Raw genomic sequence first — 19,269 nt, 5'->3', positions numbered from 1 at the left:
ATTATAATATTACATGACGTTTGTAAAAGCTTTATCTGAAACATTTCACAAAGTTTGAACCTTACTCCAAGAATTATATTTCGACACGAATTACAAATGTAGCTGCTTCGCTGTATTATTACAAAAGTAAATTAACATTTGTATTTGAGTCAATAACAATACTTTTAAAGATATAAGGAGATGTGGTATATATGAGTGGCAATCTTCATCGAAGTCACAATTTGTAAAAGTAGACCATTGTAGGTCAAAGAACGGCCTTCAAAACAGAAAATTGGCTCAAACAGTGTCTAAAATTAACCTTGTTTTTAAATCAACTGATGATATTTGCCTACGTCAATTAAGGATATCCATAGATAAATATTGTAACTGTGTGACAAACTCGTATCAGACCATTGAAGTATTATATTGTCCTAACCCCAGATCTCTGTACATTTTGACATGCATGTTTATAGGACAGATCAAACTAGATATATGTAATATTCCTATATTTATGACATTGCAGCAATTACATTTTAAGCTGAATAAAAGAGCATAATTTACAATAAAGAAAACACTAACAAGTTTGATTTTTAAAAATATGTCTTTTATCGAAGAGTAAATAATTTCTTGACAAGATCAATGTTGATATAACAACCAACAGCCGTTATGTCTGAAGGCATATTAAACAGTTACAATAGTAATATAATTATAACAAAATATTGCCCAGCAGTAATCGATATTTCATCTTATAATGGGATAGACACAGTGTCCGGTTGATAAAAACCTATTATAACACCATAATATTGTCGATATCAGAATTCGATCGACATTTAATATTTACTTTATGGCCAATTTTCCCTACAAAGACGCAATAATTTGTCAAAAAATTAAGATTAATTTCTGCAGTGAAGTGATTTGTATCAAATAAGTAGCATTTCTAACGGAATTCTGAAATGGTTTACAAAAATCGACAAAAGAATTAAACTCTCTATTTTACATATAAAAACAAGAATATGTCCGAAGTACACGGATGCCCCATCCTCATTATCATTTTCTATGTTCAGTGGACCGTGAAACTTGGATAAAATCTCTAATTTGGTATTAAAATTAGAAAGATCATATCATAGGGAACATGTTTACTAAGTTTCAAATTGATCGATATCGGACTTCAACTTCATCAAAAACTACCTTGACCAAAAACTTTAACCAAAACTTTAACCTGAAACGGGACGAACGGACAGACGGACGAACGAACGTACGGACGGACAGACGAACAAACAGACGGACGGACAGACCAGAAAACATAATGCCCATAAATGGGATATAAAAAACCTCATTTCCCTTTACACTAACATATATATCAATAATTACCTATTATAAAAAAAAACCCGATTAATATTTACATTGGATGACACTTTGTCCAACTATTACATGTAACATGCCAAATGATAGCAGAAATCTTGGACAAATCCATAATTGGCATTATAAATTATAAAAGTTCACATCAAGTACGTGTACGAAGTTTCAAGCTGATGTGACCACTAAGTACTCAATGGGTAACTGTGTAAACTTCATGAAACAAAATTTAGTTACAGTAATTTGATACGAGACGCACGCCCAGATGCATTATATCACCAAAGAGAAGGAGAGGATGCCAAAAGGGGTGTTCCAACCCATGTGTCAAATACGAGAAGACATAGAAGACATCATGACTAAATAAAGGCAACAGTATATAATTCGATTGAGAGAAAACAAATCCGGGTTACAAACACATCACCTATGAGAGGAAAACAACGAAACTACAGATACACTTAAGTGCAACAAAAAACAAAACTACAATGTAACACACACAGAAACGAACTTTAAGGTAACAACTGCCATTTTCCTAACTTGGTACAGGACATCTTAAAAATAGTAAATGACAAAAAACAACCAGCAATATACAGAACATGACTTAGAAACGTAAGACTGAGCCACACGAATTCCCACCATTATCCGGGGTGATCTCAGGCTCATCGATAGGGGTAAGTAGATCCTGTTCCCCATGTGGCTCGCGTTTAATTTATCAGTAGGTCACATTCAAGGTAAAGAAAAAGTTGTATTGTATACAATTTGAAACTATAACATACTTAAAAAAATAAGTCTTTACCAGACGACACATAATTTCTATTTATAAACGTCTTTGGAGTCAGTATAAATATTGGGTGTTTAAGCTACAGTCTTGAAACATTGACATCAGGGGCGGATCCAGCCATTTTAAAAAGGGGGGTCCCAACCCAGGAAAAAAAGCGGGGTCCACTTATATTTCCCCATTCAAATGCATTGGTCGGCAAAAAAAAGGGTGGTTCTAACCCCCGGACCCCTCCCCCCTTTTGGATCAGCCAATGGACATGTAATTATATGTTCAACGATTGCACAATTATGAAATCTTTCCTAGTATTCTGTAAAGACTAACAATTTATCGACTGGAAACATTTTTCAAGAATCTTTCTTTGTAGTCTTCAAAATCCATAATGACATTAATATGCTGACATAGGAAACAATGTTTTCTTGTTAAAAATGATTTAATTATCGTTACTCAATACTTCGTTTGTAAACATTTGAAACACAAGAAATCAGTGACATTTTCAATGCATAACATAATAATATGGTAAATAATACCGCTTGATACTTTTTATTTGTGAGTTCAATATCCTTATACGCACTTTAACTTTGTACTTTATTGTAATCTGGCTGACTCTGCTGTTTTTATACATTTCTGAAGTACAAGATCGACGTTTGAATATATGCAAGAAAAGGTTTTACCTTCAGAAGATAGAGAGAGCGTCTAGAACTTGCAATCATTCTTTAAATTGATAGCATTCACTTAGCGCGTCGGTAAAGGCCGTGGTTGTCTACATCCATCTCCTACTGTCTCTATCGGATAGATGTGTCATTGGCATTCATACGACATCTCCTTATTGTTATATGAACTGAGTGCAGTTTTTATGAAAAAACTTATTAGTATTTACTCGGAGTCTGAGTTACATGTATAATGAGTCATGTCGTTATATTTATGACTGGGAATATTTTTTAAGAACAAGTTCAACATACTCTATAACTGCTTGATTTATGTCCGACTTTATAGAAAGAAAAAAATTCGTATATTTATTCATTCACTCTTGGTATTGCATAAAATTGTTTTTTGTCTGAATACATGTAATTCATGTTGTTGATATGTGCAATCTACTCCGAAGTTCAATGACCGATAATAGCGTGAAAGAAGGCATGCTTTATATATCAATAATTAAGATCTTTCATACTAGCTTTACTTCCAACATAATGTTGGTTTTTGTCAACGGTGTCGTTCTTATATATCTTTAAGATAAATACTCAAACAAATTCAGTGGACATTTTATTATCCCTTGTTTAAATATGGTGATATATTTTTTCTGCAAGTTGTTATCTAAACAATGAAAAGCAACATGGACCCTATTTGTAGATGGTGGTTTTTAGGGCAACTGCAAAAGATTGATTAGAAGGCTGATTCCTGAACAACTCAATTGCAGTATATGTTTAAACTTAACAAATGGGATCAATAATACTATTATTGAAATCTAAATGTATTTTTTTGTTGATCTTTAGTAATTTTTTGGGTTGCTGGCATATGTATATTTACTCTATACATCTCTTATATAACAAGTTATGTCAATGCCCGACTTGTTTACTGTAACAGACTATTAAAAGAACATAAATACAAATGTGTAACACTGAGTGGGAGAAATAATCACGATTTTCGCTATAATACCTTGTTAATACTTAATACTGCTTTTCATCTAGAATGAAAAATCGACAATTAGCATGAAAAGTATCAAGAGGTTGTATATTTGAGTACATCAGTGATAAAAAGGATTAAAGAAAATTGAATATTTATAAGGTTTTTATTAGAATATTTTTTAATTTTGCCCACGTGAATATATTTTCCCGTAATAACATCTTAAAAGTTCACCAATTTCAATTAAATAGGCTAACTAGCTAATAAAGATTAATGACCAAAAAACCATACTTTCAAGGATAATCTATTGCAATTTGTTATAGCGAAATGTTCACAACACTAAAGTAATGAACTATTTAAAAGATCTTTTTTTAGGCCCCTAAAATAGGCAAATATCTGTCATATTCATGGTCATCGATTTGACTCAAATGTTCAAATTTAAATTATATCTTTCTTAAATGTATATCCGAGAAACTAAATGTCCAAGAAAAACAATTAACAATACACGGACTTGTTAAAATATATCAGAATTTCGTGTGTATTTTAGACTTATTATTATAACGCAAACTAAGAAACCAAAGGATGTCGATGGTCATCATGGTCATATGACATGGATGTAGAATAAATAGATCTGTTTGGTTTGATGTCATAGATTAACAAAATTGAGACTAGTCAATCATCATTTTATCTGTATAAGAATGGCTGTATGTGGGCTAAATCAATCAACGAAATGGTTCTTTCGGGTGACACTCTTTTCTACGTTGCTAGAACATGCGTAACCCAACTTCAGCTAACTTTAACAGTTTAAAGGTCAAATTAAGGTCGCATGGATATGAATTTAAATGAGGTTGAAAAAAAAGTCGATAATACATCAGCAATATTTTTGAGCTTATTTTAGCAAATTACATTTGGCCAAACGTACTGCCTTTTTAAATTGTTTGTACCCAAGCTTACGCCCCTTTTAAGACATATTATATATAAACCTGCTAAAACCTCTACAAATGAAGATACTAGTACACAAGGACTGAGTTTACTATATGGAAACTAGAGGCTCTAAAGAGCCTGTGTCGCTCACCTTGGTCTATGTGCATATTAAACAAAGGACACAGATGGATTCATTACAAAATTGTGTTTTGCTGATAGTGATGTGTTTGTAGATCTTACTTTACTGAACATTCTTGGTACTTAGAATTTTCTCTATCTATAATAAACTTGGACCTTTAGATACAGTGAAAAATATTTTGTAAAAATTTACAAAAATTTACCAAATTAGTGAAAATTGTTAAAAATTGAATAAAATGGGCAACAACTCCTTAAGGGGTCAACTGACGATTTTGGTCATGTTGACTTATTTCTAGATCTTATTTAGCTGAACATTATTGCTGTTTACAAGTTATCTCTATCTATAACAATATTCAAGATAATAACCAAAAACAGCAAAATTTCCTTAAAATTACTAATTCAGGGGCAGCAACCCAACAACAGGTTATCCGATTTATCTGAAAATTTCAAGGCAGATATGCTTTGGTTTTTGAGTTATAAGCCCAAAACTGCATTTTACCCCTATGTTCTATTTTTAGCCATGGCGGCCATCTTGAATGGTTGGCCGGGTCACCGGACACATTTTTTAAACAAGATACCCCAATGATGATTTTGGCCAAGTTTGGTGTAATTTGGCCAAGTAGTTTCAGAGGAGAAGATGTAAGAGATTACTAAGATTTACGAAAAATGGTTAAAAATTGACTATTAAGGGCAATAACTCCTAAAGGGGTCAACTGACCATTTCGGTCATGTTGACTTATTTGTAAATCTGTTTTTGCTGAACATTATTGCTGTTTACAGTTTATCTCTATCTATAATAATATTCAAGATAATAACCAAAAACAGCAAAATTTCATTAAAATTACTTATTCTGGGGCAGCAACCCAAAACCAGGTTGTCCAATTCATCTGAAAATTTTAGGGCAGGTAGATCTTGACCTGATAAACAAATTAACCTCATGTCAGATTTACTCTAAATGCTTTGGTTTTTGAGTTATAAGCCAAAAACTGCATTTTACCCAAGGTTCTATTTTTAGCCATGGCGGCCATCTTGATTGGATGGCTGGGTCACTGGACACATTTTTCAAACTACATACCCCAAAGATGGTTGTGGCCAAGATTGGATTGATTTGGCCAAGCAGTTTCAGAGGAGAAGATTTTTGTAAAAGATTACTAAGATTTACGAAAAATGGTTAAAAATTGACTATAAAGGGCAATAACTCCTAAAGGGGTCAACTGACCATTTCGGTCATGTTGACTTATTTGTAAATATTACTGCTGAACATTATTGCTGTTTACAGTTTATCTCTATCTATAATAATATTCAAGATAATAACCAAAAACAGCAAAATTTCCTTAAAATTACTAATTCAGGGGCAGCAACCCAACAACAGGTTATCCGATTTATCTGAAAATTTCAGGGCAGATAGATCTTGACCTGTTACACAAGTTTACCCCTTGTCAGATTTGCTCTAAATGCTTTGGTTTTTTGAGTTATAAGCCAAAAACTGCAATTTACCCCTATGTTCTATTTTTAGCCATGGCGGCCATCTTGGATGGTCACCGGACACATTTTTTAAACTATATACCCCAATGATGATTTTGGCCAAGTTTGGTGTAATTTGGCCGAGTAGTTTCAGAGGAGAAGATTTTTGTAAAAGTTAACGACGCCGGACGACGACGGACGATAGACGACGGACGACGGACGCCAAGTGATGGGAAAAGCTCACTTGGCCCTTTGGGCCAGGTGAGCTAAAAATACAATAGTTTAAAACTAAAAGCATTTACATGTGCTATAGCTTAGCATTTTATAATTAACGGCTATTTAGTCCTGCAGATCGGTAACCCGAATAATGTCAGTCGTTATATTCCGCTGATCTCCGTCTAATCTCCGATTGCTACATTGATAGGCTATAGGCCGCTAGAGGGCGCAGAATTATTCGAGTTAGCAGATCGGTTAAAATATTGTGGTTTTGATGATAAAAGCATGATGTTGGCATGGATACAGGTAGTAGTTGTGGATGTTTATAACAATATTACTTATAGCCTTGAAATTTCACTTTGGCGTTTTTCTTCAAGATGACCGTCATAAAATATCAAAGTCAACATAATTTTTATAATACCTTCATAAATATGGCATGACAGAAGTGCATGGTGTTTGGATAAATAAAAATTATAAACCCTCCTTGAAATATCAATAAGGCGGCTTTTCCTAAGATGGCCGTCTTAAAAAAGCAAAATCAACAAATATAATTTAATAAAAATATACAATTTCAAATTTGGACACTTAGATGTGCAAGATGCTACGAACAATATAACTAGTGAACCGTATTCGATTAAAGAGCCGAAATCGTACCTTGTCCTTTCAAAAAAGTATTTGACAACTATGGATAGTTGATTTAGATAGAACATTATTATCCTATTTATCACGACTAAATAACTCGTTATTATGACTTAGTGAACTCGTTTTCACGACGTTGTGATTGTTGTGAATATCATAACAGTTAAAACACGATGACAAAATTTCAACAAGAAAAAGGTTGGGAAAAGGTTTGATGTTATGAGATAACACATTTAAATATCAGGACAGTACAGAGAAGCTGCTCAATTACCGACAGGAAAAAAGATTTGATATGGAATATGAATTCCATCACAAAACTATCAGATTGGTACAAAGACGCAGCGCTGCTTACATTATATATCGAAAATAAAAAAGGTGAGATTTAAGATGTGAATTCTATCACAAAACTATCAGATTGGAGCAAAGACGCTGCTTATCTATCGAAAATTTAAAAAAAGGTGAGATTTAAGATGTGAATTCGATCACATAACTATCAGATTGGTACAACATGTACTAATACACTGCTTATCTATCGGCAAAAATAGGCTGGGATATGGGTTCATGTTCTAAACTACTAGCTACAATACTAAATATAACAACATTTCAAGGAAGGTACCCGTTTTTAGGGATTCACTTAAAAAAACAAATGATATAATAGCTCAGTAGCATTTCACCAACCCAATTTGTTATGGGACACAAATTGTATGAAAATAAATTAAATTGTGCGAACACATAACTTTTATGGTATAATCCCCTCAAACACGAATGATGTGAAAATATCGTCTTGAGGTCATACTGAGTCAGCTAAAAGTCGTTTCAGAAATCAAGGAAGGAGACGTTTTATGTGCAAAACATTGTCACTTCATCAATTTGAGTTGATTGTGATTTATAATTGTGCATTCTACCATGGCTTTTATTCATTTTACACTCACAAGTCTTCATAAATGAATAGAATATAAATTACACATTTATCAAATGGTTTACTTCTTATGAATTTGATCAATATTGCAATTCAGGTTAATATGTTTGAGGACAAATACATAAATAAAACAACGCAGTTAAATGCACTAGAAAAATGATATTTCGTGACCGAGATTGTCTCGTTTACCACAAAAAAAAAAATTACCCAAAGCAACAAGCAGAATTTATATAACTGATTTGAAATTTCAAGTGCACATATTATTAAAGGTTTTTGCCACGTGTTCGAATGGTTCTATTGGTTTTTAGATGTTTTACTATTTTTTTTTTAATATATGTTAAATTGCAGAACTGAATCTGATTCCTTTATTGATTTTCTATGCATTGAGTGCTAAGCAAAATCTTAACTCACTAAACACTCTTCGATCAAAATTTTAATTCATTTATTTATTGAATGTCGTGGATGAAGATATAAAATGCTCTTTTATTTTGAATCTGGTTCAAATAATATGGTCCATTGTTTTTAATTTTTCGTTTGTAAAATCACACAACAATTCAAAAAAATTAATAATTATCAGAGTACTCCTAAATATTTCGTGATTTAAAATACAGATGACAGGATTATGGGCACGACAAATGGAACATATTCACAGTCAACCAAACCACGATAAGTTATAATTATTGACCAAGCAAGTCGGTATATGTCATTTAATCTGCACAGCCCGAGTGACCCTGCTTAACCCGAACGACGTAGCAGTCCTATGTTAAACCTTTAACCTGACAAATATCGTCATCGTAAGCTAACTCAACAACCAAGCCAATAAGAAAAACCATACTTAGTCATATCGTTTCCAAAGGGAGGTACATGTATGTACTACATATATAAGCACTGTTGGAATGTTGCTTATAAAAATCAATAACTCTGCAATTGAAAATTTAAAAGCATCCCATTTGTCGTAAGATTTTAAAATAACAAATTTCTAGTTCAGTCTTGAAATTGTACGCATAAAGGAACACGTTTACAAGAAGGGGAGTACCCTTAGTTCTAATAGGAATACCTATTGTCTTTTGAGGGAGAAAAACGTCACCCAAAGTTAACAGACATGTTGATAATCAAGAAATCAATCATACCAGATCTCCCTATTTTGTAGCCTCAATATCATAAACGGTACCAATTTTTCTGTACCTATGTCCTGGCTACTTGGATGGTATATCCTCGGGGACTATCAGTCAACCATCAGAGCATCAACCCAATGGTAGTAATATTAATATTAAAGGTACCATTTTTTCTGCACCTTAAGTTAGATTTTAATGATCCGGTATTTCTTTATTATAATATATTTTACAAGCGAGATACAGAGAATATTTATCATGCCAACTGTGAAACAAATTCTGTATTATATATTTAAGAATTTTAGGTAATTCAGTGGTTGTCGTTTGTTTATGTGTTACATATTTATTTTTCGTTCATTTTTTTTATATAAATAAGGCCGTTAGCCTTTTATAGCTGACTATGCGGTATGGGCTTTGTTCATTGTTGAAGGCCGTACGGTGACCTATACAATGTAGTTGTTTATGTCTATGTCATTTTGGTCTCTTGTTGACAGTTGTCTCATTGGCAATCATACCTTATCTTCTTTTTTATAGGTAAACATTAGTTGCCGTAATTGTGTCCTAATATAAGTGTTGGAATTCATTTTAATTTCAACTATCTCTATCATAGTATGAAAATGACTATACAGTTTCTTTATTTTTTATTTTGAAATTTTTCACGAAATGTTCTTTTGGCATTGCACATATCGTGTTTTCTTGAGCTGTTTCTGTCGTTATTGTATGGAATCTGCTGTCGTTGAGTAGTGAAAGTATAATGACATACTATTTAATTCCTCGTGTTACATGTATGTACAGTTACTAGTGTTCATTTTAGCAACTTAGTAAATTAATAGATACAGCACTACTAAATATTGTTTTACGCGTTCCTGCTATTTTGTTTTTTATATAAAAGGATTGTTTTTTTCCTGAATTTATTTCTATTAGTAATAAGATAACAAGCTCTTGTTTACTCGGAAGTTTATATTGTTGTCTATAAACCTTTCACATTTCAAAAATGTGGTATTTATTTGGTAGTAATCTTTGATTACATTTATTTAATAAGTTAAATCCTGCCAAGTTCTCAATGTTCCTATATCGTGTCTGGAAATTGGATTTGACCATTGCATTGTCTGCGTATATACCGTACTCTATATTTAGGTTCGTGCTGAGCCTTAAGATATGTTTAGCTACACGTTGCATAGAGAGTATAAACAATTATATCACAGCTTCTTATTCTATATTAAATTTTTCGTCTTACTTCTAGACAAACCGTATAATGCCACATGTAAATTTGAAACAATTTGGAAATCTGTTTTGCGGCAATATTAAAAATTATCAAATGATATATATAGTTTGTAAGACATATAAATCAAATAATTCTCTTAAAAAATCATAGATAACATTCAATATGTTCTTTAAAAGATCGTTGACTGAATAGCGATGTAATTAGATTAATATAATCATTCTTATTTTTTGGCTAAGTTTTGTAGGGTATTGAGGCGGATTATAATTCTCCTGTTTATCGGAAGGTTATTACAAAAATATGAGGTTAGGTATAGAGACTTTTTTCTAGAATTACGAGTAGCGGATCGTTGTAGAGTATTGAATACGTGTGATATGGGTGTCTTTCGTCGTCTTGGATTGTAAAAAACAAAGAATCCAAGGTCCTGCTTTTCAATCAAGTTAGCAGACTTTGATGCAGGAATGCAGATAACTGATGTGAATTTTCATTTAAAAGAACAAATTTATAAAAGCATAACTTATACATATTAATATGTGTACAAGTAAAGATTATTATATCTTGTTTTTTTAATGTTTTTAAATTGGCATTTTAAGGGGAGGTAACTCTGAAATGGTACATTTTCTGAAGGAATCTACATGGAATTTTGCAATTTTTATTTTTAGCCTAAAAAAAGTACGGTGACCCTATCTTTTCTTTTGATACTCTCAAAGCAATTGATAAAATCTAATATGTTCTCGTATTTTATTTTTCTACTCTATGATTTAGTCAATCTAATTAAAAACCGATCTCTCATCGCTCCTGTTTCTGATATGTCGCGTGGGAGATCTAACGAAACCGGCTTTGAGGTCACATGTGAGTGAACTAAAAGTCATGAATTTATTAAGATATGCAAATGAGTTGACGACCTATTAATAAGCCAATCAAAAAAGTTTATGAATTATTATGACTGACGATTTCGTCGTAAATAAAATGAGTTACATCCCTTTGCCTTACGTTAAACTTCCAAGATCGTGGAAGACTCAATTTCATTGGTCGAAAAAGACACACCTACGAGGTCACTCACATGTGACCTCAAAGCGGGTTTCGTTAGATCTCCCACGCGACATATCAGAAACAGGAGCGATGAGAGATCGGTTTTTAATTAGATTGTGATTTAGTTTAGCATTTAATCACATATGAATGATCCTTTTTCCTGTATAGTACATACAAAATATGTCATATACGCGGTGACCTATCATTTTTATTGTATTTTTTAACATAATTATGCTTACCTGAAAAACAGTGAGTCTTTGATTTTTTCAAGAATAAGATACTATTAAAACAATTATTCCATATACATATCATGTATGTAGTAACGTGAAATTGTGTTTTAATGGGGAGCCATTGCTTCATGCCATGACGACTAAAACGCTTTACTCTGAAGTTTAAACGACTTTTTTTTAAACTCCTGTTTGTTGTTTTTACTAGTTAGTGCCACTATTACATGTATTAAACATGATATCCTTCCAATTTCCTGGTTAGATATCAATAAAAAAAGAAGCAACATTTTTGTTAAAATCTAAATAGATGTTTCAATTTAATATAAAATTTAAACAAACCAAATTCGTTTATTCCAGAACAACATTAAGATTTTTTTTTACTTTTCTTGTTTAATCCATGTTTTGACATGGAACGTAACACAAGACTGATACCCTATCATACTATATAATACTTCAAATACATACCAAATTTTACCATACTTTGTTAAGTTACAAGGAAACGAAACTAGAGGCTCTCAAGAGGCTGTGTCGCTCACCTTAGTCTATGTGCAAATTAAACAATGGACACAGATAAACTCATGACATAATTGTGTTTTGGTGATGGTGATGTGTTTGTAGATCTTACTTTACTGAACATTCTTGTTACTACAATTATCTCTATCAATAATGAACTTGGCCCAGTAATTTATACAGTGGAAAATATTTTCTAATTTACAAAAATTTATGAAAAATGTTAAAAATTAACTATAAAAAACAATAACTCCTTAAGGTATCAATTGACTATTTTGGTCATGTAAAACTTATTTGAAGATCTTATTTTTCTGAACGTTATTGCTGTTTACAGTTTATCTCTATCTATAATAACTAGAACACACCCGCGAAATCGCGGGCATATACAGCTTGTCTCTATATATTAAAGTAGTTTCATCGTAGTTTACATGTAGATAAACGCGAAAAATAATTGTCCTCTATAAGGAGGTATAATAGTTGTGGTTCTTGCGATCTAAACACCATGATATGGAGAACGCTCTGATTGGCTTATTTATTCTTCATTTTTGTCATCTATCATACGATTGGTTGTATTTGTGCATCTTTAAAACCGGAAGTCTTATCTATGACTAAAAGTCAGTCCGATGACGGAATCATATCCGAACTCCTTTTTTGTCGTTTTTCTCCCAAAATAACTCAATCTGAATAATCATAAGAATGGATGACAAATGCGACTATGCATGTTACCTATAAGACACAGAGGCATGATGATTGATTTATTGTGGAAGGAAGAGAAGCGACACCCAAAATGAGGTCTTCTCGTTTAATAGTATCTATAATAATATTCAAAATAATAACAAAACACGGCAAAATTTCCTTAAAATTACCAATTCAGGGCAGTAACCTATCAACGGGTTGTCCGAACCATGTGAAAATATCAGGGCAGATAGATCTTGACCTGATAAAAAATTTAATTCTGTCAGATTTGCTCTAAATGCTTTGGTTTTTGAGTTATAAGCCAAAAACTGAATTTTACCCCTATGTTCTATTTTTAGCCGTGGCATCCATTTTGGTTAGATGGCCAGGTCACCGGACACATTTTTAAATAAGATACCCCAAAGATGATTGTGGCCAAGTTTGGATTAATTTGGCCCAGTAGTTTCAGAGGAGAAGATTTTTGTAAAAGATAACTAAAATTTACGAAAAATTGTTAAAAATTGACTATAAAGGGCAATAACTCCTAGAGGGGTCCACTGACCATTTCGGTCGTGCTTACTTATTTGTAAATCTTACTTTGCTGAACATTATTGCTGTTTACAGTTTATCTCTATCTATAATAATATTCAAGATAATAACCAAAAACAGAAAAATTTACTTAAAATTACCAATTCAGGGGCAGCAACCCATTAACGTGTTATCTGATTCATCTGAAAATTTCAGGGCAGATAGATGTTGACATAATAAACAATTTAAGCAATGTCAGATTTGCTCTAAATGCTTTGGTTTTTGAGTTATAAGCCAAAAACTGCATTTTACCCCTATGTTCTATTTTTAGCCATGACGGCCATCTTTGTTGATTGGCCGGGTCACGCCACACATTTTTTAAACTAGATCCCCAATGATGATTGTGGCCAAGTTTGGTTTAATTTGGCCCAATAGTTTCAGAGGAGAAGATTTTTGTAAAAGTTAACGACGACGGACGACGACGACGGACGACGACGACGACGGACGACGGACGCCAAGTGATGGGAAAAGCTCACTTGGCCCTTTGGGCCAGGTGAGCTAAAAAATCGGTATCTACAGTAACTATTCTGTTTACTTTCTGAAAACGAATATAAAATTTCCATTTTGATGGATTTTTTTTTCAGGACAAACATATTCAACTTCGACCAAAAACAATCCATTCCCCTTTTCCTCTCCATTTTTAAAGGAACAACACTTGTTATTCTTCTACCTTTCTGAAACAATTTATTTCTTGATATAAAATAAAAATTTCGTTGACCCCTTCCCAACCCCAAATTATAAAAAGAAAGAAATAAAAACTTGAGCTGATTTCAATTATAAAATCATTGCCTGTATATTATACAGTACAAAGATGTATTAAAAATAGTTGTTCGCGAATGGAATAATAAAGGATTAGAAATAATCGGTAAGATTATCGAATGTAATAAGATTTTAATGTTACGAGTGGGTGCCGTTACCTTATCGTAATACCAAAAGGTCAAAATGTACATATTTTACTAGAAAATTGTTATATTATCAACAAAGCAAAAGTTATTATTAAATCTTTCTTCGCTATAGTACTCGGGGGTTAACTATTTGAACTTGAAGGCTGAAAGATGAAATGTAAAAGTTTTAAAATGATACACAGTTTTCTCTGCTTTCAAATCTTTCTGTTTGAACCCGTCGACCTGGAACTTATCAATTATTGGAAATATTAATTATTTTGAAAACAAAAGGTCCAGGCTATCCAGGAATGGGGTATTTTTTAATAAACAGCATTGTCCTATATTAGTTATCTTAGAAAGTCTTGCTGATTGCTGAATAAAGCTACAATGGGGAACAATTTGACAATGATTGAATGTAGTAGTGTCAGCCCTTTGATTATGACCCGTGTATATAGCAAAATCCTAAATACACCGTTTGGTGGTGCGCCTGTCAAATGCGGAACGTACAGATAAGGTAATAGCTAACAGGTGAATATACTATTTGTATCGGTATCGGATTAGACCCGAAACTTGTTAATTATTGGCAATATTAATTATGTGGAAAACAAAAGGGTCTGGAGTGGTGTAATTTTTAATCTACACCATTGTCCTATATAAGTTATATATAGAGTTGAATTCTTTGATTTGTCGTTTTTACCCGATGACGGCTGACAAATTGGACCTCGTAATTTTAGTATTATAGATACATTTAAAACAGATGCATTTCAAACCCCTTTGAGATAGTTACCAGCAGCAATACAACCAAACAAACAAAAATGGCTTTGATTTCATTTGATTAGTCAGTGAAACAGAGGCGAATTATGCTAGAGGGACATTCAAACTCGAAAATAAGCTGACAACGCCATGGCTAAAAAAAAACTGTAGATGATCACAGGTGCTCCAAACGGGTAAGCAGATCCCGCTCCGCATCGGAAACCTGTTGTGTTAATTATGTTAGTACAAACCCGGTAATTATAAGTCTGATTCGGTTGGTGAAATTTGCGAAAAGGGACCTGTTACAGTTTACCATATTTTAAATAACTCTTTACATCTTCGTCATACAGCCTCTTTTCCAAAAACTTCAGAATTAACAGAAGAAATGGTAGCGCAAATTAGCAATTTGATTGCTTGGCTTTACAATATTAAATCAAATCCTGACATAGCAGAATGAACCATAAAGCTGGTGAACGTATTAAACATCAAGACAAAACTCAAAATTGTATTCTACAAAACTTGTCGAAAGCAAATAATTTTCAAGTTTTCGTAAAACCATTTTTTTTTCTGTTGTTACTAGCTGTACTTGTATTTTATCAATTTAATTACTGCGGATAGATCCCGAAGTATGTGTTAGTATTGATAAGTTCGATAATGAGATGTTTACGACGTGTTTACAGGAAATATAATAGAACAAAATATCATCTACAACGCCTCGTTTACATTTTAAGTTCATTAATTCAGTCATTTCTTTTTTGACATAATGATATATTTTTGTTTAACACAATTTGTTTCCTCATTTGAATCACACTATTATTTTCTATATTCAGCAGAGCTTTTAATTGGGGTCAGAAGTCTAATTTGGCATTAAAATTAGAAAGAATATACAAAGGGAACATGTGTACTAAGTTTCAAGTTGATTGGAATTTAACTGCACTAAAAACTACCTTGACCAAAAACATTTGCCTGCATGATGCGGGACAGATGGACGGACGAACGAACAGACGCACAGATTGAAAATCATAATGCCCTTAGGTGAGGCATAAAAAAGCTGCAACAAAGTTAAAACCAAAATCATCAACCCTAGTAACTACAATAAAAACAAATTAAGATAATGTATGAAATTCAAAACAAAGCTTAGAATGGAAACGGGGAATACGTCCAGCGACAACACCTCGAAACCACCAGAAAACCGCTCAAGGCTAACAATGGGTCTTCAGTAAGACAATCCCGCTCAAGGCCAACAATGGGTCTTCAGTAAGACAATCCTGCTCAAGGCCAACAATGGGTCTTCAGTAAGACAATCCCGCACCAGGATTTGGGCTTAAAAGTTAATAAGTTATAGTATACCAGGAAAAAATTAAACAAATATATTGAACAATAACGTGAACTGACCACATCAGCGTTTGAATTCTACGAACAATAAGGACTTACACACAACAGAAAAAAATAATCTCAGAATATGTATTAAACATTTCTTGTCGAAAATAATCTTCCTCCATCCCAACAACCTCAAACCATCCGTCTTTTTTTTATATCTTAAATGAATGACAAATGTAAAAACTTGTTCTATATATATATGTAGGACTCTAAAGTGCGATGGTACTCTAAAGTGCGATGGTCACGCTAAAGTGCGATGGTCTACGCTAAAGTACGATGGTGTGTCACGCTAAAGTGCGATGGTCTACGCTAAAGTACGATGGTGTGTCACGCTAAAGTACGATGGTGTGTCACGCTAAAGTGCGAAGAATACCAACCACGTAATAATTGCTAAAAAAGTTAATTAAGTGTGACAAAATACGACACAGATCCTTCTCTCAGGACAAAAAAAATAAAACGCATTTGCTTCAGCCGACAAATCACAGTTAGGTTTGAAATAATGTCATAGACATTTTGTTTAAAAAAGATGTTGATGAAATATTCTTAATTTTTCTTACGGCATGTACATTTTGGTTTGTATAAAGGACTGTTAACGTCATAATCCAACTGCGTTTCTAACGTCTATATTTTCCCGGACCATCGGACTTTAGCGTATGGAAGCATCGCACTTTAGCGTAGATAATCGCAGCTTAAGCGTGACAATCGTTCTTTAGCGTCCCCATCGCACTTTAGAGTCCTACATATATTATATAAGATTAATCAATAGGTACCATTATATCATTGATGATTTACCTGATAAGGTCATTACTAATCTTTGATGTCATTTTTAGACATATAATGACAATATCAGAAAATTAATGGATTTCCATTTGTTGTCTATCTGACGGCAAATGAAGACAACACTTGAGACATACATTCACTCTACTAAGTCTTTACTTCTACTATTGCTTTTCATCATTGTTTCTGTATTTCTGTGGAATCTATATGTGCACTGAATTTTAATCTTACCATCATCACTCATTTCATTTTTAGAAAGCGTTGTTTTTTTAACTGTGTACATTTGAAAACTTGTACGGTTTGCTAGATACGCGAAATGTACCAAAGGATATTCAAACTCATAATGCCATTGGAAAAAAAGAAAATGAAAATATTCTAAAGAAGTTTACCTAACTTACATTATCACAAACTTTACTTTAAATTATAGATACCATTTTGTTCTGAATATTTAGTAAGACCAATCACAGTAATGCGTTTTATCATATATCCAGTACTAAATACATAAATTATGTATATCTAATAAACTTTTTAAGGTTCATTAATCCAGTCTGTATCATCTAAGCTGTATCGCATAGCTAAACCCGTATTGCACCCTTTTTGGAACGTCTCGACATTGTTCCTAGACTTGCTACAATTCCCTTTCTAATATTTCTCTCTTACTAATTTATATGTTTACTGAGCAATATGAATTAAACCCATTTTCTGCTGACAGACAAACATGACCAGCAGAATTAACTTCAAACTTAAATGTGTACATAATCAACCATGAAAAAAATGTCAATTTCAGCATGTTCAGTGAATGTAAAGTTCAGTTCAAAGTTCTGAAGCGTAGGACAAATCGTACACCTTTCTTTAAAAATCGGACACTGTTTTGTTATTTATTTTTACTGCTGAAATTAGTTGTTATGTTAAATAATTAGCGGCGTTGTGTTATTGTTGACCATTCAAGATTGTTTTCTTCGAACCCGTCTCCATCAGAATGTGTGATTCTAATATTTCTAAGCGAGACTCGAAGGATTTCAAATCGAAAATACATGCAATAAATGTGAGTTTTGCTGTCTTTCAAAGCATAGACATTACACAAGATATAGTTTTTTCATCTGTGATAAGACAAGATCATCTGGTTTTTTTTTTGTTTTTTTTTTTTATCTAAATGGGGGTAAGAAGATTTATTTCGAACATCAGCCAGAACCCCACCTCTGAATCAAATGAGTGTTCCCTACCTTTCATTTGAATCTGATTTTGTTAAAATATATGATAAACAGATCAATGCATGGCAAAATCCGCGATGCTGTCTCACCACTCGACCAATATCGGCCCTCGGGACTGATATTGGTTTCTCGTGGTGATAGCATGCGATACGGATTTTGCCATGTATTTTCTATATTTAATCATATATTTAGCTTTATGAAATTGAGAATGGAAATGGGGAATGTGTCAAAGAGACAACAACCCGACCATAGAGCAGACAACAGCCGAAAGCTACCACTGGGTCTTCAATGCGGCGAGAAAATCCTGCACACGGAGTCGTCTTTCAGCTGACCACTAAACAAATATGTATACTAGTTCAGTGATAATGGACGTCATACTAAACTCCGAATTATACACAAGACAATAGAATTAAAAATCATACAAGACTAACAAAGGTCAGAGGCTCCTGACTTGGGACAGGCGCAAAATTGCGCAACATTGCGGTAGGTTTAACATGTTTTTGAGATCTCAACCCTCCCCTTATACCTCTAGCAATGTAAAAAAAACGTTATTATTATACATATCTGAGCCTCTGGTCTTTGTTAGTCTTGTATTATTTTAATTTTAAAGTGTACAATTTGGAAATTAGCTGCATTGAAGACCTGTTGGTGACCTTCTGTTGTTGTCTGTTCTTCTATGGTCGGGTTGTTGTCTCTTTGGCACATTCCCCATTTCCATTCTCAATTTTATGATCATCTTTCATGTGAAACGCAATTTATAGCAAGCTTCAGCAAATTGGAACTCGAAGTTTATTAATTATACATAATCTATTTCAAGTATATCAACATAGTATTATGAATAACTCAATTAAAAAAAACTAGGAAA

The 19,269-nt window shown here is 33.0% G+C and overlaps 1 protein-coding gene across 1 annotated transcript in view; it reads right to left on the bottom strand.

The window, feature by feature from the left end:
- Positions 1 to 19,269, bottom strand: part of LOC139518668 (BDNF/NT-3 growth factors receptor-like) — a 79,219-nt gene that overhangs the window by 57,258 nt on the left and 2,692 nt on the right. The gene's annotated exons all lie outside the window — the stretch shown is intronic.

This window comes from Mytilus edulis, chromosome 4, assembly GCF_963676685.1.
Source record: "Mytilus edulis chromosome 4, xbMytEdul2.2, whole genome shotgun sequence".
Taxonomy (NCBI): domain Eukaryota; kingdom Metazoa; phylum Mollusca; class Bivalvia; order Mytilida; family Mytilidae; genus Mytilus; species Mytilus edulis.
This window is presented reverse-complemented; position numbering and strand designations above follow the sequence as displayed.